General features: G+C 49.0%; 1 pseudogene; it reads right to left on the bottom strand.

Moving 5' to 3' along the window:
* Positions 1–14,631: 14,631 nt before the first annotated feature.
* On the bottom strand, positions 14,632–15,489 carry LOC144249060 (nanos homolog 1-like; annotated as a pseudogene).
* Between the last annotated feature and the right edge of the window lie 5,372 nt (positions 15,490–20,861).

The following is a 20,861-nucleotide window of genomic DNA, read 5'->3' as shown; positions in this document are numbered from 1 at the left end:
ACTATTTATATCTTGTTAACTGAGGGAATGTTGAATCTCTTTTAATAGAACTGAATTAAGTTAATGGTTTTATAGAAGTTAATATTTGTTTAGGCAACTACTGGTGCAGATATTGTACTGAATTTTGACATTTTTTATTTTTGTAATAATAACGGGTACAGACAGATAAAATGTCAAGTGAAAAAAATGTTTTAAGAGTGCATTAATATTTTGTCTTAAAACTAATTTTATTACAGCTGAGTGGAGTGGCACTTGCCTGTGATTCCAGCTACTCAGAAGGCTGAGGCAGGAGGATTCCAAGTTCAAGGCCAGCCTCAGCAACTTAGCAAGACCCTGTCTCAAAATAAAAAATAAGGGCTGGTGAGACTGGGATTGTGGTTCAGTGGTAGAATGCTTGCCTAGCATGGATGAGGCACTGGATTCGATCCTCAGCAAAGCATTAAAAAATACATACATAAAATAAAGGTATTGTGTCCATCTACAACTATGTGTGTGTGTGTGTGTGTGTGTGTGTACACATATATGTGTATATGTATGTATGTGTGTGTATATATATATATATATACATGGGCTGGGGCTGTAGCTCAGTGGAAGAGCACCCCTGGGTCCTATCCCCAGCCCCAAACACCAACAAATTGAATAAAAATCTCTCACAGTCAAAAAATATATTTTACTAAGATAGCCACCATCTCTGTACCTTGGCTATAAACTCCTTTTTAGTGGCCTCAAGGTTTAAGTGACTCATTATTTGCATAAGTGATCTGTTCAAACCCTGTGCATGATCTGAGAAGGAAACCCCTTGGGGTCTTCTTTTCTTTTTCTTTTTTCTTTGTGATAATGGGGTAGAACCCGGGGCTCTGCATGTGAGGCCAGCGCTCTACTCCTGAGCCACATCTGCAGGCCCCTGTGGGTGTCACCTGCCTGCAACCAACAAGGTAGCTTTGTTCCTAAGTCCCCAGGCTAATAAACACACCTCCAAACTTTAAATGTTTTTCCGTGGAAAAAAGAGAGTTTAAAAATGAGAAAGACCACTGTTCTCTGCTGTTTGAATATGGGATCATTTTTTTTTTTTTAATGAACATACCTTCCCAGGGTGTGACTTATATTTTGGCCCTGGAAAAATACTATGTCCTTTTTTGGGAAATCCTCACACCCACAGTCGGGACCATTTGCTGCGCATGCTTTGCTCCGAGTCCTGTTGGAAGCCGAGCCAGGAGCTGGTTTTCAAGAACCATCCCTTCAGCATCGGGCACAGACCACCGTGCTCAGGCCCCCTCGGCCTCTGAATGGAATCCCACCGCGGAGCGAATGAATGTCAGCTGTCTCCACAGCAGCTCCCAGGGAGTGACCAGCCGGTCCTCACAGCCAAGTGGCCTTGGCAGGCTACAGATCCTCTTGGAGCCAGGAGCCCTCCTTGGGGAGTCAGTGACCCTGATTTCTTGGCAGAATGGGAAGATCCCCGTGCAGCAAGGGGTGCACCCTGCCCATCAACTGTCTTCCCTGCCCTTGTCCCTGAGAGTCCCAGAGTGCCTTCTAGGGAAGCACAGCAGAGTCCCAGAGTCAGTCCGCAGACCAGCCTCTGGCTTCTCCATTTCATAGCTGTCCCCAGCCCTGCTGTGGTGGCCTAAGGACCCAGCTGCCCCTCTGCGCTCAGAATCTGCATGAATGTTGGAGCTACTTCCACACATACGACCCACCAGCTCCCAGAGCCCACTCACCTAGGAAGGCAAATGAGGACAGCTGAACACCTAAATAATGTCCTGGCCACTGTCACCCTTCCTGCCTGAATGCAAGAGTCCCCTGGCCCAGGCTACAACCCTCAGGTGATAGGTGGGGACAGGGAGACTTCCTCTTGAGAAGGCCAGTCTGACGGCATCCATCGAGAGGCCACCATGTCTGCTCAGCTTGGCCCAGGACATCATGGCCCCTTGGGGGCCCTCCTCAGGCCATTCCTGCCTGCCCAGGAGCTTGATCAGGAAGTGCCTGTTTCTGGAGGTGCTCACACACTGAGCTTCCTTTCAGCCCCCAGCACACGACAGGGCCACCCTGCCTGTCCCAGAAATGGGAACCATGCCCGCTGCCAGGGACCAGGCCTAGTCCCATGGACAGGCTGAGGACCAGCCCTCTAATGTCTGCCTCCAGTCTCTTCCTGGACTCTAAGACCTCCCCTTCCTCAGCTCCCTCCACTCCTGTTTAGAAACTTGAGCAGCTTCCCTGGGGCAGGGCTGCCGCTGCCCAGCCGGAGCAGCCGAGGCCCTGGAGCAGGCGCAGGATGGACATCCAGGAAGCCGGAAAGTCCTGGGGCTCCCGGGGAGGCTGTGGACTCCGCACACACCCGAGCCATCGCCTCGGAGGTGAGAAACGCAGGGACCTCCTCAGGGGCTCTATGGTGGCCCATGGGACAGGACCCTTCCTCCCTGTGGAATCCTCTGTCCCCACAGATGAGGCCAGACTGAGGGTGTCACCCATCATTAAATAACAACCTTGGCCCAGGCCTGGCGGGTGGGCCCCTGAACTGTGGCCCAAAGACACAGACACACGGTTCCCAGGTCAAGAGCTACAGCAAGTGACCTGGCTGGAGGGCGAGTCCCTAGGAGTGGGGAGGCGGGGCAGAGTGCAGCTGGTCCACAGCGGAGCCCACTGTGCTGGCCTTCCAGAAGCACCGCAGCCGTCTAGCTGGGCATCTGGGGGGGAAGCTTCGAAGTAGACCCTTGTTCACAGCGACCCCAGGGGATGCCTGCAACCACAGAGGGTGCCCAACCCCACTTATTCCATGTGTTCCCTGCACATATGCACCTATGGTAAACCTTAATTTATAAATTAGTCACAGTGCCCAGCACAGTGGCCACACATCTGTAATCCAAACTACTCAGGGGGTTGAGGCAGGAGGATCACCCCTTCAAGGCCAGCCTGGGCAACTTGGTGAGACCCTGTCTCAAAATCAAATAAAAAGGGCTGGGGATATGGCTCAGTGAAGTGCTTTCCTAACATGGATGAGGCCCTTGATTCAATTTCCAGGACTTTAAATAAATAAATAAATTAGACACAGTAAGAGGTCAGCAATACTCCTAATAAAATATAATAAGTCTAGCATTATACTACAATAGAATTTATTTAGCCAGGTGTGCTGGTGCATGACTGTAATCCAGAGATTCAGGAGGCTGAGGCAGGAGGATGACAAGTTTGAGGCCAGCCTCAGCAACTTAGCGAAGCCCCCTAAGCAACTTAGCAAAATCCTGTCTCAAAATAAAAAATAAAGAGGGCTGGGGATTAGGCTCAGTGGTAAAGCCAGATTTTGTACTAGCAATCCCCAGTACAAAATAAACAAACAAATGAGTAAATGTTATTACAACACGTGAAGTATTTATCTCAGGAATTTTCCATTTAATATTGCCAGACTATGGTTGACTACAGCTAACTGAAACCATAGAAGGTGAAGGACTGGTGGGGGGAATATTGTACCCAAGGGTTAGGATGCTAGAATCACAAAATATTCAAGCAGAGCAGAGTATCTCCACTCTACCTGAGCACCTGGGGCACTTGAGTGGGGCCGGCTGCTCACCCCAGTGACCCTTAGCCCATCATGCTGTCCTGAGGTCCCAAAGGGACCTGCTTCTGTCCCTCTCCCCATTATTAGCACCCTGAAGCTGCCCACCCACCTTGGGGTCCTTGCATAATTCCAGCTGGTCCCAGCCACAGGACCCTTGCTCCTTGCTGTCCTCTCTATCTGGGATGCTTTCCCTCAAGTATTTCCTCTGTCTTGGCATCCAGATCTCCTCTCAAGGTCACCCTCTCAGAGAGGCCCTCCCTGCCAATCCCAGCAAAGAAACCCTCCCCTGTCACCCTCTGTGATGGTTAGTTTAAGGCATCAGCTTGCCTGGGCTAAGGGGTACTCAGCGGGCTGCAACAACGCCCTTTCTGGGGGTGTCTGGTGGAGCCTGGCCTTTCAGTTGGTGGATAGTGGCTCCTACCCAGTGAGGACAGGCCTTTTCCCATCAGCCGAGGGCCTGGACAGAACAAAAAGGCAGAGAAAAGGTGAACTCACTGGCACATTCTTCTGGAGCCAACACCCTTCTCCTGACCTTGGACGTCAGACCCCAGGTTCTCCAGCATTCTGACCCCCGGACTTGTGCTGCCGGCTCCCCTGGCCCCCAGGCCTTTGGACTTGGACTGAACCACAGGCTTCCCAGTGTCTCCAACTTTCTGCACATCATGGGACATCCCAGCCTCCATGATCACCTGAGCCAGCTCCCCTAAGGAATCCCTCTGACACCTCTCTGTCCCTCCCTCCTTCTCTCTCTCTCTCTCTTTTGGGTTTGGATAAGTGGGTGGGTTATGAACAGATGCGTGGGTTGTGGATGGCAGGTGGGTGGGATGAATGGATGGGTGATAAATTCCTGCCCTTTTCAAGGATTTAAAAGCTGCACATCCTGTGTGAGGCCCAGGGACAGGGAGATTCACACTCAGTACATTAAAGGAAAACTTCCCTCTCTGCCTTACAAAGGGCAGGGCCCTGAGCCTGGGGCTCTGGGAGCCGCTTATGTTTCCTTCTTTGGTAGTTGCCTGTCTCTGTCACAGCTCAGGCTGCTAGGACACCTAGCCTTCCTCCAGAGCCGTGGTCAGACTGCCACATCATCAGGCCAGCCCCTCGCCCTTGGCACTGCCGGCCCTGGCACCAGTGCTGGATACTGAGTGATTTTCATTTGTGACCATCTGACCCCTAATTACTTCTGTTAATTACTTGGACAGGATTTCCATATAAAAACAACTTAAAACCTAGGGAAGTTGGAGGGGGTGTTCTTCATCTGTTCTTGTCCACCACCTGCCCCTCCAGGGAGGAGACTGGACACAGCTTAGGTTATTTTATATCCCAGAGATCGATTCTTGCAGATTCTGAGCCTGACTGAGGTCAGCCTTTTGTCTGATGGACTCCCTCAAAGACTCGATGCTCTGCTAATCCCGTGTCTTCTAAAGTGACTGATTTGCTTGTCCAGGGGGGGATGAGTGTGATAGTGGGAAGGAGGGAGAGGGAGGGCAGAGGCCCCGGTCCAATGTGCAGTGTGGAATTAACTGCTCTTGTTACTTGTGGTCCCGCTCTCTGATTTCCACCAGGAAAGGCCCGCCTATTGCAGCCCTGACCCTGTACAGAAGTCCACGGGGGACACAGCTGGGCCTGGGGGCATCGCTCAGTGGTAGAGCACTCACCAGAATGCATGAGTTCAATCCCCAGCACTCTCCCAACAACACACACATACACACACACACACACACACACACACACACACACAAGAACAAAAGCCTACAGCTCCTACCACCCCTTCAAACATCTCCTGATGCACAGGGCTACTATCTTGGCCCCTCCTCTAGTGCAGAAAGGCAGGGCCCCAAAGATAGCAGGAAACAATTTTATTTGGCTGCAGCCAAGTTCAGAGGGCACAGCTTTCACTGTACTCAATTAGTATCCTGAACCCCGAGTTCAGGCAGTTTCAGAACATTATACCCAACATGTAAGGGGAGGAGCTCAGAAGTTCACATAAGAGCAGCTTTTTCTTTCCCTGTGCTGGGCAAGTTGACCCTTCAAGGACAACACCTGAGAAGGGGAGAGCTTCATCTCTCTTTTCTCTCCTCCCCTACCAGCTGTTATCATGGAGCCCAGGTGGTAACTTCTCTGATCTTAGAAATGTAGACATCTCTGTGAAGCCCAGCTCAAGGCCAGAGGCCTTGTTAAAGGATTTATCTTTTTATTATCACATTTTGCATTTGCGGACACACTTCTATACTGTACTACTATACTGGATGCATATTTGTGGAAAATAAGTATAGAGGCCTCGAGCACTTGGGTGCTGATCTCTTCCAGGACAGTGGCCAAGTAATAGAGCAGCAGGAACATAGGAAGTTTACCTCCATTGAACTCTTTTGTAGAGACATTTTTGCCCATAGTTCTAAAACCAATTATGGTGAAGATTTCTGGAGAAGCTTAGTTAAGGTTTTCTGTGGAGGGTGGGTACTACTACCTACGGGTACCAGATTCTTTGGTCTGTTCTTTCCTCTCATTCCCTCCACTTTTCCTGCCTAAGCCCTCTCTGTCCTAGAGGCTTCGTACCCAAGACCGGTTCGCTCGTTCATTCAGGATTTGTTAAGTGGCCACCCCAGGCCAGGCTCTGGTCAGGCAGCAGGCCATCAGGCCTCCACTGTGGTGGTTTCCTGCCAGAGAAGACAAGTACAGGAGCAACCACTTGTCACGGGTATGATGACATCAGGGGTCCCAGAACAGGAGCCATCCCAGGATCATGGCTCAGGGGTCAGGGAAAGAGTCACTGGTGAGATCTGTGGAATACTCAGCAATAAGGAGTCCATCCAAATCTCTGGAGATGGCCAGTCTCCAGCAGGGCTTGCAGTAGCGGGAGGCCAGGCCCAGGGGTGGTGGAGACACTGATCACTCAAACATCATCTGCCCCCGAAGCCGACCCCCCTCAGAGCATCTACATAAAGGGCATAGCATAGTGTCTGCTGTCCCTTTGAGATGTGTGTGAAATTCATGCCTGCAACTCAAGTGTGTCTCTGTCAAGGATTTGGGGACCAGCTCTTTGACATGTGTTCAGGAAAGGTGGGGCCTCTGCCTCCAAGCCTCACAGGAAGGTGGGACCCTAACTTCCATCAAGGAGGGCAATCCCTCAAGCAAGGAGCTCCAAGCTAGCCTGGTCAGCAGGGTGAGAACCCATCTCAAAAACAAAAACAAAAATACTTTATGAAGCCGGGCGTGGCAGCACACACTTCTAATACCACTAGCTCCAGAGGCTGAGGCAGGAGGATTGCAAGTTCAAGGCTGGCCTCAGCAATTTAGTGAGGCCCTGAGCAACTCAACAAGACCCTGTCTCAAAATAAAATACAAAAAGTGGCTCAGTAGAAAAGAAATTGGAAAAGAGTTGCTAGAGACACTGAAAAACCAGCCTCTAACTCAGAGCAAAGCCTGTCCAAGGAAGGGACATGACCTTTGTCCTTGGAGAGACCCACAGAGCACTCCTAGGCACATTCCCACCTTGCTAAGTTGTTTATCTACAAATAACAGGAGAGATCTGCTGTGCCAGGTGTCCCTGACTCAGTCAGGCTAGGTGGGGACCCATAGCAACCCCCTAGCAATGAGCAATCAGCATGAGACAGGGAAATACCTGGGATGCCAGATGACCCTCCATGGTGTTGGGAAACCGTGTAATTCAGCATGAACACCCCTCTTGGCTTAAACCAATCAGTTCAAATGAAACTCCCTCTGGTAGTAACCAATCAGTCCTACCCAACTTGTTCCTGCCAGTGAATGTGCTAATCATGTTTTAGAGTTGTTGTTTGATTTTCCCAGGGTATGTGATGATTTGCTAAGAGATGCTAGGATGTATATGGGGTCCCTGCCTTCTCCAATGAATGTATAAAACTCGTGCAACCCTGGGCTCGAGGCCTCTCAGTGACATCAGTTGCTGTGTGCACGTGGAGGACCAAGCTAGCTCACAATAAACACCTCTTTGCTGTTTGTATTGATCTTGGTCTCTGGTGGTCTTTGGGGGGTCCTGAAATTGAGCATAACAAAGGCAGAGTGCAGGCTATCTCCAGAGGAAGAGAAAATCTCTGGCACTAGTTTTATTTATCACTGAAGAAGAAAGCTGAGGTTCAAGCATTAAATCTTTCACTTGTGTTAGTTCTGGGGAAAGTAGTGAGTTAGGGGCTTACAGATTCCAGAAGAAGCTTCAGATTCACATTTGGATTTCTTGCTGGGAGTCTGCCAGCCCTGTGACAAGCCTGAGGGTCCCAGTGCAGGTTTCTGGTATTAGCAGAACTTCTTAAGTCAAGTTCAAGGTTTTTTTTTTTCTGACTTTGAGGTCTGGGTAAATTTGCCTTTGACAGTCAGGCAAGGTGGCTCACCCCTGTAACCCCAGAAACTCAGAGAAGCTGGCAGGAGATGGCAAGATCCAGGGTAGCCTCAGCAGCTTAGTGAGACCCTGTCTCAGAATAAAACATGAAAAGATAAAAAAGGGCAGATATGTAGCTTGGTGACAGAGGACTCCTGAGTTCAATCCTTCATATAGGGGAAAAGGAAAGAAGGGAGGAAAGGAGGGAAAGAGAGAGGGAGAGAGGGAAGGAAGGAAGGAAGAAATAAAGGGAGGGAGGAGGAAAAGAAAGGAGAAAAAGAAAGAAATGGAGGGTAGGGGAGGAGAAAGGAAGGAAGGAAGGGGGAGAAAGAAATTGCCTCTGGCAATATACAGACCAAGACCAGGCAAGACAGGTTACGGGTTGAAAATCTATCAGGAATGCAAGATTGTTCTTTTGTTTTATAAGTAAACTTTTTTTTTGAGAAAGAGAGAATTTTAATATTTATTTATTTATTTACTTTTAGTTTTCAGTGGACACAACATCTTTGTTTTGTATGTGGTGCTGAGGATTGAACCCAGGCTGCATGCCTGTCAGGTGAGCACGCTACCACTTCAGCCACATCCCCAGCCCCTGCAAGATTGGCTTAACACTTGGAATAAACCTGGAATGCAAATCTCCTTTCATATTTGAATAACAATTTCATTGATTAACCATATCAATGGAATAAAGCAAAAAAAAAAAAAAGAAGAAGAAGAAAGAAGAATCATCTCAATTGACACAGGGAGAAATATTTGTCTGCCAGGTATGAAGGTGCATGCCTGTTAACCCCATCTACAGGAGACTGAGGCAGGAGGACCACAGGTTCAAAATCAGCCTCAGCCACTTAGTGAGACCCTGTCTCAAAATAAAACATAAAAAGGCCTGGGGACATGGCTCAGTGGTTATGTGCCCCTGGATTAAATCCCAAGTACCCACCCACCCTGCAAAAAATATATGGGATATTCAGAGAGAGAGAAGGGAAGGCTAAGAAGGTCTCCTAGGCAGGAATGAATCGGTGGCTGGGGTGGGGGCATGGAGATCGAGAAAGGTTTTTCTTTCTTATTATTTTCTTTCTTGTTTTCAATGGAAAATTGTTTCTAAATTGGCAAAAATGATCTATGAGAGAAGATGAAACAAGATTCAAGAGAGATGGAGCTAAAAACAGGGAGAAGGCATTGAGAAGCCAAGAGGTACCCATGCTTGATACAGGATGAAGGGCAAGGCCAGGGAATGTGTCTGCATTACTGGACCTTTTACAGGGAGAATGTGGTTGTGCATTACATGGGGAAAGAACTTACGAAAACCAAGTGAAGGTTGCCCACGTGGGCCCTTAAGATTGGTGGACTTTCATACACAAACGGCATGCACACACACACACACACACACACACACACTCACACATGCACTCATGTAGTGACCATAGCCTCAGGTTCCATGCTCAGCTCCAAGGGAGATGGAGACACAGCCCCTGCCCTTCAAGGGGCAGGTCCGTCTATCAGATGAGATTGTCCAGTAAATAGCTGGAAAACATCCTTAGCCCATGATCCAGCCTGGAGCTCCAAGTACTCACCACATGAGTGAAGCTGCCCCAGGGGTCGGGTGGGGACCCCAGTTGCTCTGTTCAGTGGCACAAGATGTCCTGCAGTTGGGGAATGGAGACACACACACAGTGGTCCACACAGCTGTGAAAAGGTTCAGGGGACCTGAAGTGCAGTCACCAGGGAGGGAAGCCAACTGAGGGTGGTATACTGTAGACATTCCTGAAGACAGAAAACCAGGGGCACAGGATAAAGCCCAGTGGTTGCCAAGTTTGGGTGGGAGAGAGGGCTGAACAGCTGGAGCACCCAGGGGCTGTAAACTGTGAATTATTCTGCATGACACTATAATAGTAAATACCATGTAATTGGGCATTTCTAACCCCAGAAGTGTAGATTCTAGAACCAGAGTCAACTATGGACTTTGCATAACACTGATGTGTCACAGTAGAGGTATAATGCCAGATTCATGGGACCCCAATAGACTTCAAGATACAATCACAAAAGAGTCTTTATTGCAAACTCAAGCCTGGACTCACAACGGTTTCCGATGCAGTGGTCCCAGAGAGTGAGTCCTGGTCCTTTGTTCAGTGAGATTTTATAGGTTTTGGGGGATACTCTATGTGTCACAATGTCACACAGCAAATCATCACACACCACAGGAGAACCAAACAACTCTTAACATTGATTAGCACAATCACTGGTGGGAACAAGTTGGGTAGGGGTGATTGTTAATTCAAGAGGGGGATTCTTTTGAACTGATTGGTTTAATCCATGAGGGGTGTATGTGCTAAACAACAGGTTATCTACCACCAAGACTACTGACGCGTCATCTGGCATTCCAGGTATTTTCCCTGTCTCATGCTGATTGGTGGTTGCTAGGGGGTTGCTATGGATCCTCACCTAGCCTAACTGAGTCAGGGACACTTGGTGCTGCAGATCTCTCCTTTTATTTGCAGACAAACAACTCAGCAGGGCGGGTATGTGCCTAGGAGTGCTCTGTTGGTTTTTCCAAGGACAAGGGTCACACCCCCTCCCTCTGGACAGGCCTTGAGGTAGAAGCTGTTTTCAAAAATGGAGTCACATCAGTTTCTCAGAGGCATGAATTGTAGCGTATGTACCACTCTGTTGTGAGATGCTGGTCCTGGGGGAGGCTGGGTAGACAGAGGGACTTGGGAAGCATGGAGCTTCTGCTCAGTTTTGATGTGGTTTTAAAACTACTCTAAAACAAAACAAACAAACAAACAAATTCCAGTCTATGTTAAAAAACAAAACAAAACAAAACAAAACATAAGGGCAGGCTTCCAGGTCTAATGTTGGTTTCTCCTTCTGTTTACCAGGGAGTCCTTGCTTCCCAGAATGCTGAAGTATATCTCCAGAGAGGCCCATGGAGGCAAGGGGAGGGGGGACAGAGGAAGGTGATGAGCCCAGCCTAATTCCATCTTAAGATTAGGAGCCACCTCATCACAAAGACATGAAAAGGTCATTTCTGTTTTACTATAAATTACTGTGATATCTAAACTTGCTTGGAATGCCTGCCTTGCCTGGAACTCACCCATGCCTGGCTTTCCCTAACCAGATAACAACCCTCTCTGAAACCTTAGTGGGGCCTCATAAATTCTGGCGTTGGGATCTAAATTTACTCCCTAACTTGAAATGTTGAGCTATGTGCATCATTAACCTACTACCTGCCTTTGTATTATGCTTGTCAAAATCCTGTAATCTGTAAGTTTCAATACCCCCCCCCCTTTGCAACTTTTTGTGCTATAAAACCTTGTTCCTAGAGAGCTGGGGCAGTGTCCTCTAACCCATGGGTATCCAGAGAGAGTCCAGGCCGGCCAGAATTACAAGCTTGCTTTAAGTTGATTTAAAATTGGAGTTGGGGTCTTCTCTGCATCGTGGTTTAACAGAAGGCTTTATTAAAGGACAGCAGAAATGACTTCCCCCCAGAGGAAGAAGGGGACCCAAAAGGCAGAATCTGTGGAAGGGGGGGTCTCCCTTTTTTTATAGCTAAGGTCTTCTTTTAGTCCTCTCACACCCCTGTCCTTTGTTTCCCTCCATCCTGCAGTGGTGGGGGATGCAGGAGGGAAGGCCAAAAGGTGGGAAATAGGTGGAGGGATGGGCCAGGGAGGAGCAAGGGGAGGAGTGATCTGGGCAGTAAGGGCCTGGGGTGGTTTGATTAGCACCTCCCTGTTTGCTGGGAGTTACCTCCTGAACAGTTCTCTAGGATGCACCCCACACCTTGGGGACTTTAACATTCAATAACCCAGGTGTTGTTCAGGTTTCCCAGGCTCAGATTGGACACCCTCTTCTTCCATTCCCACTATGGTCTCCATTTTCTTTATGGAACTTGATATTTGACCCAATTTACCTAACTACACTAACTACCTGTCCTTAAAATCTGACTTTGCTTCTCCTCCTCCTTCCTCCTCCTCTTCTTTCTTTTCTTCTGGTAATGGGAATTGAACCCTGGGGCACTTCACATTGAGCCACATCCCCAGTCCCCTCCTTTTGAGAACTGAATTGGGGCCATTTTACCTTTGAACAACATCCCTGGTCCACCCTCTCTGCCCTGACTTTGTTGTTGTTTGTTTTAATTTTAACACAGGTTCTCTCCAACTTGTTCAGGGCCTTGCCATATTGGGGAGGTTGACTTTGAACTTGGGATCTCCCTGCCTCAGCCTCCAGAGTTGCTGGGATGACAGGCATGAGCCACCATGCCCAGGTAACATTTTACTATACTGAATGCTTATTTAAAGAAATAAATCTCACTCATTTATGTCTAAAATTATGTTTTTAAATTTTGTTTGTCTTGAGAGAACAAATCAAGTTAGACATTTATTTTAAATATCCTGCTATAGTATTTGAAAGGACTTCTTATGGTTTGGATCTAGAAATGTTCCCCTGAAAGCTCACGTTTTGAAAAAAAAAAAACAAAACACATGATCCCCAGTGCAGCAAGGTCAGAGGTGGGGCTTAGGCAGTGAGGGCTGTAACCCCTCAGTGTTTAATCTACTGGAGAACCTAACAATTTGAGTGGGTTACTGAGCTGTAACTGTAAGGGAGGGGGCGTGCCTGGAGCAGGTAGGTCACTAGGAGGCTGGCCCCTGGGGGTTGTGTCTTGTTGCTGACCTCTTTCTTGCTTCCTCTGCTTTCTGGTTTCCAGGAGCTGAGCAGCTCTGCTCCACCAGGCCCTTGGGCCATGTTGTTCTGCGTCACTCAGGGGCCAGAACAGTGGAGCTGGCTAACCCTGCCTGAGGCTCTCCAGCTGTGAGCCAAAAGAAATCTTCTGCTTTGTTTTTTTTTTTTTTTTCCTGGCACTGAAGATTGAACCCAGGGGTTCCTCTACCATTGAGCTACTCCACAGTCCATTTTAATTTTATTTTTTAAATTTTGAGACAGGATTTCACTAAGGTTTCAAGCTGGCTTGGAACTTGTGATCCTCCTGCCTCAACCTTCTGGGTTCACAGATGGGCACTTTCATGCCCATTGCAATTTTTTTTTTTTTTTTTTTGTGGTGGAGATCCAGGTATTCAACTCAGGGGCACTCAGCCACTGAGTCACATCCACAGCCCTATTTTGTATTTTAGAGACAGGGTCTCACTGAGTTGCTTAGTGCCTCACTTTTACTGAGGCTGGCTTTGAAGTAGTGATCCTCCTGTCTTAGCCTCCTGAACTGCTGGGATTACAGGTGTGTGCCACCCTGCCCAGCTCTCTGTTTTAAGTTCTTTATGTCAGGCATTTTGGTTACAATAACAAAAAACTAACCCAGTACTAAATTTCTTTTACAGTTTTGAAATCAATTAATATGCACATTATTTAAATATCACAGCACAAATGTTTATACTCAAACATCATTTTACAGTACTGGGTTTTGAAAAATACCACTCAAAAATAGTCAATGATAGTTATGCTTATAAAAACTCATGCCACGACTTCTGAGCTACCAGCAGGTGGAGTGTGAAATCTACTACTTGGAAAAGTTTATCTTGAGATTACTGCAGGTAAACAGTGCTCCCCAAATCCACCCTCTTCTGGATGCTGAACACTAATTTTCCTTAAAACTTTATTTGTTTATTCCTTTTTGGTACTGGAGACTGAACCCAAGGATAGTTAATCACTGAGCCACATCCCTAGCTCTCTGTAATTTTTATTTTGAGATAAGGTCTTGCTAAATTTCTTAAGGCATCACTGAGTTGCTGAGGCTGGACCTGAACTTTGAATCCTCCTGCCTCAGCTTCCTGAGCTGCCAGGATTACAGTCATGTGTCACCATGCCCAGTCCATTTATTCATCTTTCATTCATTTTTGTGGTCCAGGGGAATGAACCCAGAGGCTCTCTACTACTGATCTATATCCCCAGCCCTTTAATTTTTACTTTTAAACAATTTTTGAAAATTTTTTTTCTTTAGATTTAACAGCACCATCTCCAAGTGTATACACAATATGATTATGACTTGGCACAGTTCTTAAAGGTGAAAAGGCTAGTTGCTAGTTCTATAATAAAAGATCTGGTACATAAAAGGAGCTGTATTCTACCTGCTACAGACTGCATTTTACACCTCCTTTTAGGACAGAAACAAGCCACAAGGAGGGAATACCCACCCAAATTAATACTGAAAAGAACTAAATTTCACTTCTTATGATGCTTATAATTGCTTCGCCTGGAATTAGAATATAAACTAAGGACAACTAACATAGTGCATCAAGCAATAAAATAATCATTTTGCTGATATTCCATAAAATCGTCAGTTTTAAGCTCAGTTCAGAGGCTATTAAAAAATATACTAGACCTAGTAAAGTGCTTCCATTCATAAAACGACACACCCAAGATTAGAGATAATTTCATAGCGACTCTAGGTCGACGTATACAGTAAATAAACAGCGTCTCTCGGCTGCCATATTCAATTAGTGAAATACACATCCAGCCTTCTTCGCAGTCCTGGATGTGTGCAAACTAGAAACACAGTCCCCCTCATCCATCCCCCTCCAAAAAAAAGAAAAAAAAAATCAGCGTCTAGTCTCAATCTGCTTGACAGAAGTACTCTGCACAGCCGATTTCATGATGTTCCAGGTTGAGCCTGTGCTGACAGCTCCGCATCTCCCCAATAAACAGGGAAAGATCTTTCGCAGAACAAAATGGAGGGCAGGCAGCGAATGCAGTAGCGTCAGGTGCCATCAGACTGGATGCAGAGCCCTCAGCGCAGCTTCCTGCCTGGCAGATTGTCCCTAGCGCCACGTGGCGGCGGACGCCCAGCTGTCGGTGCTGGCACTTTGGAGAGTGGACAATACTTGATGGTGTGCGCATTGTCGCCGCTGGCGCCATACGGGGGCACGTGTAGCGACGCAGAACCGGGCACAACACTCTCCCGTCGGGGCCCTTCAGGATGTGGGTGGTGTAGAGAGCCACCGCCTCCTTGTTGTTCCAGCAGAACACGCACACCTGCAGCTCGGGTTTGAGCAGCCGGGCAGTGGCCATCCCCGAGGTAGCTTCCAGTCGGGGCTCAGCCGCCCACGCCGGGGCCCGCTCCTCTCGCGGCGTCACCTCGAGGGTGGTGGCGTCGGCGGGCACGCAGCCCAGCAGCACCGTGGCTGCGCAACCTGCGAACGGGATCAGCTCTGTGAAGCGCTCCTCCAGCAGACCATTTTCGGCGGGGCATGCGCATAGCTCCAGCGCGGATAGCTCCAGCGAGCCCCCCAGGAAGAGGCCCCGGACCCGGCTCCTCGTTGTCGTCGTCTTCATCGTCCTAGTAGTAGTTGGCCGGCCCCAGCGCCCGGGCCCGGTCCCCGTGTGGGGGAAGCAACAGGACCAGGACGACGAAGAGGGCGGAGAGCCGCTACCGCCATTCTCGCCATGGGCGCTGCAGGAAGCGCGGTTCGCCATCCACCGCCTTGGTGATGAGCGTAGCGAGCCCCAGGTAGTCTTTCCACCAGCTGAAGGGCTGCGGGTGCGCCTGACCCTGGGCACTCACGTAGCGGGCACTGGGCACTACCTCCACGGGCGCGGGGGCGCGGCCACTGCGGGGCTAGCGGGGCGTCCAGGAAAAAGCCTCCATGGGCTGGCGGCGGGCTGCGGGCTTCACACCGCCTCCCCCGCCAGCCAGATGGAAGGGACACGCCAAGCCTGCCCGTCGGCCAGCCGCTTAAACAAATTTTTGATACTAGGGATGAAACTCAGGGGTGCTCTACCACTGAGCCACATCCCTAGCCCTCAATTTTTTTCATTTTCAGACAGGTTCTCACTAAGTTGCTGAGGGCCTGGCTAACTTACTGAGGCTGTGAATGCAGCTCAGGTGTAGTGTGTTCACTTAGCCAGCAGGAAGGCCAAATTCTATTCCCACCCCAGGAAGCAGGGAATCCTTCACCTCAGTCTTTTCCCAGCTACCCTGAAGCCAGGGTTCTGTGTCCTCTGAATTTGCAGCTACATGCTAAGTTTCATCTCTAAGTGCCCAGAGGAAAGCTTTTCCTATGCATCTGACTGGGAAGGCACATAGTACCAGCACAGCTGCTTCCTGACAGGGACATGGGCCATGAAACATCCAGTTGCACCAGGTTAAAGGGCACCTGTCTACCCAGTAAGCACAGGAGGGGGCACAGATCCAGATGTTCAGGGGAGTCCTAATGTCCCTCAGTATCCCCATCAGCTTAACGCGAAGCTGGACAAACCACCAACGTGGAGAGTAGGACACTGATTGGTCTCCAGAGGGGCGGGGCACACGCTCTAGGCTTAACTGGCTCAACCTGGCACAGTGCAGCAGGTGGTTCTCCAGGACTGACCTGGGGAGGCGCCATAGAACCTGAACATGGTGAGCTGGGAGCAGTGGCTCAGGGAAGGGAGGTGGCATGGAGCTGTGAGTCCATGAACTCACAGTCTGCAATTCCAAGGTCTGCAGAGTAGCTACGACTTTCTGTAGCAGAACTTGGAGGGGCACAAGACTTAACCTGGACAACTTTTGGAGGAAGGGGGACTGGGAATTGAACCCAGGGGTGCTCTAACACAGACCTACATCCCCAGTCCACTTCCTTTTTTATTTTGAGACAGGGTCTTGCCAAGTTGTTGAGGATCTAAGTCACTGGGGCTAGTTTGGAACTTCTGATCCTCCTACCACAGCCTTGTGAGCCACTAGGAGTAGAGGTGTTCGCCACCACACCTGGCTTTAAATTTTGATGCCATCAAGATCCATGTGATTCAGCTGACTGATATTCAGGCCCAGGGACAGATGCTTCAACTCTGATTCTAAGTACAGTGAGTTAGTAATTGAGAGGGTCTGGTGGGAATGTTGCTTAAGGAGACACCAGGCAGTTAGTTCTGAGGAGCAAAGACAAGGTGGGAGAAGACAAACTGGCCCAAGCCCAAGGTCACCCTGACCCCTGATGATGGTCAACACCCAGGATTCTGCCTGTTGCAGAATCTGCTCATTCACAATACCCATTTCAGGGTAAGCCTTACACCAGGTAGGTCCACCATCTGCAAGGCCTCCATCCCTGCTCCTCACCCTCAAGTTCAATTCACCACATGATGCTCAGAGCAGCCTTCCCCAGGGGGGCATTGGAGGTGGCTCTCTGCTCCCTGCTGGAGAGCACAGAGCTTCCCTGTTACAAGGTGCAGGTGTGGAGACTTCCCTCCTTCAGCACCCTCCCCTCTACCCTGCTTCTCCCCACCTTTGCTGGACATGCCTCCCAGGGAAGGAACCTCACACCCACCTCACTAGCTCCTCTCCCCACCACCTGGCTTCCCAGAAGAGTTCTGCTTCCCAGACCACAGACCCCTGTTTAGCCCTCTGCTTTTGTGTGGGTGGTGATGAGTCCATTCTTCAGGACTAAACAGGGGACCAGACCCTGAGGTCACTCGGTCACTCTCCAGCATCTCCTTCTCTGACATCACCAGTGGCCTGGGTATAGCAAGTGCAATTTATTTGTTTATTTATGGTGCTGGGGATGGAACCCAGGGGTGCACTACCACTGAGTCACATTCCCAGCCCTTTTTATTTTTTGAGGCAGGGTCTCCCTAAATTGTTGCAGCTGGCCTTGAACTTATGATCCTCTTGCCTCAGCCTCCTGAGTTGCTGGGCTTTTAGTTCTGTGCCATTGTGTCCAGCAGCTCAGGCAATTGACCCTACCTCAAAATAAAATTATTAAAAGGACTGAGGTGTATTTCAGTGGTAGAGAGCCTCAGGGTTCCATCCCAAGTACTGAAAAAAACTTTTAGAGAGAAATTATAAAAGCTGGGTTACAATATCATAGAGGATTTGAATCTTAGAGATGGAAGGGAAACCTCTTAATTATCTCAGTTCTGGGTTTAGGGAGACCTGGGATGTCTTTTCTTCTTTAGGTAAGAGGGAAATTTCCTGCATAATCACAGCATAACCTAAGTAATAGAGTTTTTTCTTTATTTCTTTGTTTTTTTTTGGGGGGGTATTGGGATTTCACTCAGGGGTACTGGACCACTGAGCCACATCCCCAGCCTTATTTTGTATTTTATTTAGAGACAGGGTCTCACTGAGTTGCTTAGTGCCTCACTTTTTGCTGAGACTAGCTTTGAACCTGCTATCCCTCTGCCTCAGCCTCCTGAGCTCTGGGATTACAGGCATGTGGCACTGCTCCAGGCATAATGGATTTCTTCTTTAGAGAACTCAACTTTATCCAAGGAGGTCTTATGGCTCTCATTTGCCACCTACTGTTAAAGGTGAAGAAAAACTATTTTAGAATCCTGTGCGGTAGGAGACCATAAAACAAATCATTTGCAAATTGAGTGAGAGGCATTTCTAGGACATTGTATGGTTGAGAGGTCTTGGCGTGATGCCTGAGAGGGGTGATGTGGGGTTTCAGGGCACACATGTAGATTCCCAGTCTGGGTTTATTGCTGATTTTTCAGAAGGCAACAGTGTTGGCTCTGCTTATCACCTGGGTACCAGAGACAGCAGAGTGAAGTTGTCTTTTGCGAACCATTTGGAGTCTGCAGGCCCATTAGATGATAGGTGCTGGGGTTTGGAATTGCAGGAAATCTTGGATTTATAATTTTATCTATTGCACCTAACTGTTGGGTACATGTCCAACCTCCCTTTAGGTTTCTTGACGGATGAGTTGTTAAATTATACAAGGATTTAAAGTTGTATTCTATGAAGTTCTCTACAGTAGTAGGGCACCCTTGGGTTCAATCCCCAACACACACACACACACACACACACACGAAGACTCAGACTATTTTTCCCTGAACCTCAGCCCTTGGGGATACAGCTGTGGTCCACTATGACCTGAATAACTCAGATGGAAGTCTTCTCAGATAAACTCCTTTGGAGAGCAGGTTAGTGTTCTCAGTTCCGTGGGCAACCACAGGCACATTACCCCATCGAACAGCCACATGCATCAGAACGAATGTCACCCAGAGAGAAGTAAAGAATGGAGGGTATACTCAGAATGGCCCTGCACTATTGTGAGGCCATAAGGTCCTCGGCTCCAGTGTCACTGATCAGCACTGGTCAGCCACTGGGTTAGCTTCCTGACCTTTAAGGTGAAACCCCTGGAGGACAGCAGAGGATCTGCCACAAGTTCCCCAAGTGGCTCATTTGCAAGTCACTCATTTGCAACCATCCATGCAGGGGTCATGCCCTGTGTACCTCTCAGCACAAATGTACTTCCAGAAATTCAGATTCCTGTTTCTGACTCCTAAGACACATGTCCCCATCGGTTCCATGTCTCCCAATGGGAACCAAGCCTCTGTGACCCAGGCCTCCTGCATCAGCTTTTCTGTACCTACTCATGTTATGTGCCCTGGTATCCTGTTTCTAGTTCCCCTTGGAGAGACACTGGTGTCTTACCTTTATTTTCAAGTGCACAGGAGAACATTTCTCATATATGCATCCCACTAGGCAGGCAGCCAACAGTGACACGGACTGGAGGGCAGGTTATAGATAAACCAGTTGCCACATCTATGGCAGGGTTTAGTATAGAAAAGGACGTTCTTTGGCTCTCTCACATCCCTCAGTATCTCCATCAGCTCATCGATGGGTTGGAAAAGTCTCCCTGGGTGGATGGCACCCTGGGCATCATAGCTCTCCAGAGGGGCAGGATACTTCTCTAGGCTCAACAGGGTCAGCCTGGAAGTGTGAAGCAGCAGATTGCTCAGGACCAACATGGAGATGTCATTCCCATTGAAGCTCAAGACCCTGAGCTGGGAGCAGCAGCTCAGGACAGGTAGGATGGCCTGGAGCTGGGAGTTGGTGATCCCACAGTCCTGCAAGTTTAGGGTCTCAAGGGTGGCTGCAGCATTCTCTAGCAGAATTACGAGTGGCTCGGGACTGAAACGCGTCAATTTGCTGCCCCACAGTGTCAGGTGTATTAGCTGGTCGAGGTTTGGAGACCCCGACAGATCATTCCAGTCTGGATCTGAGAGTAGGCAGTCGGTTATTGAGAGGGTCTCCAGGGGGGGTCTTCAGGAGCCTAAGCAAAGATCAAGCAGTTAGTTCTGAGGAGTGATGTCAAGGTAGGAGAAGACAAATTGGCCTAAGCCCAAGGTCACCCTGGCCTTCTGATGATGGTCTCCACTCAGGACTCTGCCTGTTGAAGAATCGACTCATTTGCGTCACCCTGTTTCATGCTGAGCCTTTCACCCCCACTTGACGGATCAGGTGGGTTCATCATCTCTAAGGCACCCCTCCTCACTCACAAGCAGAAAGCCACAGCTGTAGCAGAGGAGGTCAGGGTGAGACATGCACAAATAACAAACCCAGGAAAGATGGAGCCGCACAAACTGGGGTGGCCCTCCTGCGGGGCTCACACCTGTACCCTCCACCCCTGCTCCTCACCCTCCAGTCCAGAATCACCACCCAGAGCTCAGAGCAGCCTTCCCCAGGGGGGCATTGGAGGCAGCTACTCTGCTCCCCGCTGGAGAGCACAGAGCTTCTCTGTTGAAAGGTGCAGGTGTGGGGGCTTCCCTCCTCCAGCGCCCTCCCCTCTACCCTGCTTCTCACCACCTTTGCTGGACAGGCCTCCCAGGGAAGGAACCTCACACCCACTCACTAGCTCCTCTCCCTCTTAGCAGCCACCAATCAGCATGAGACAGGGAAAATACCTGGGATGCCAGATGACCCTCCCAGTAGTTTATGGTGGTTGATAACATGTTGGGAAACCATGTAGTTCAGCAGGAACACCCCTTTTGGCTTAAACCAATCAGTTCAAATGAATACCCCTTTTGTACTGACCAATCACCCTTACCCAACTTGTTCCCACCAGTGAATGTGCTAATCATGTTTAAGAGTTGTTATTTGATTTTCCTGCAATGTGTGATGATTTGCTAAGAGATATTATGATGTATGTGAAGTCCCTGCCTTCTCCAAAGAATGTATAAAACTGCTGCAAACCCTGGGCTCAGGGCCTATCAGCATCACCCGTTGCTGTGTGTGCGCTCGGAGGACCCAGCTAGCTTGCA

The sequence above is a fragment of the Urocitellus parryii genome, chromosome 11 (assembly GCF_045843805.1).
Source record: "Urocitellus parryii isolate mUroPar1 chromosome 11, mUroPar1.hap1, whole genome shotgun sequence".
Classification (NCBI taxonomy): Eukaryota; Metazoa; Chordata; class Mammalia; order Rodentia; family Sciuridae; genus Urocitellus; species Urocitellus parryii.
The sequence above is the reverse complement of the archived record's forward strand: the minus strand, read 5'-3'. Positions and strand labels throughout refer to the sequence as shown.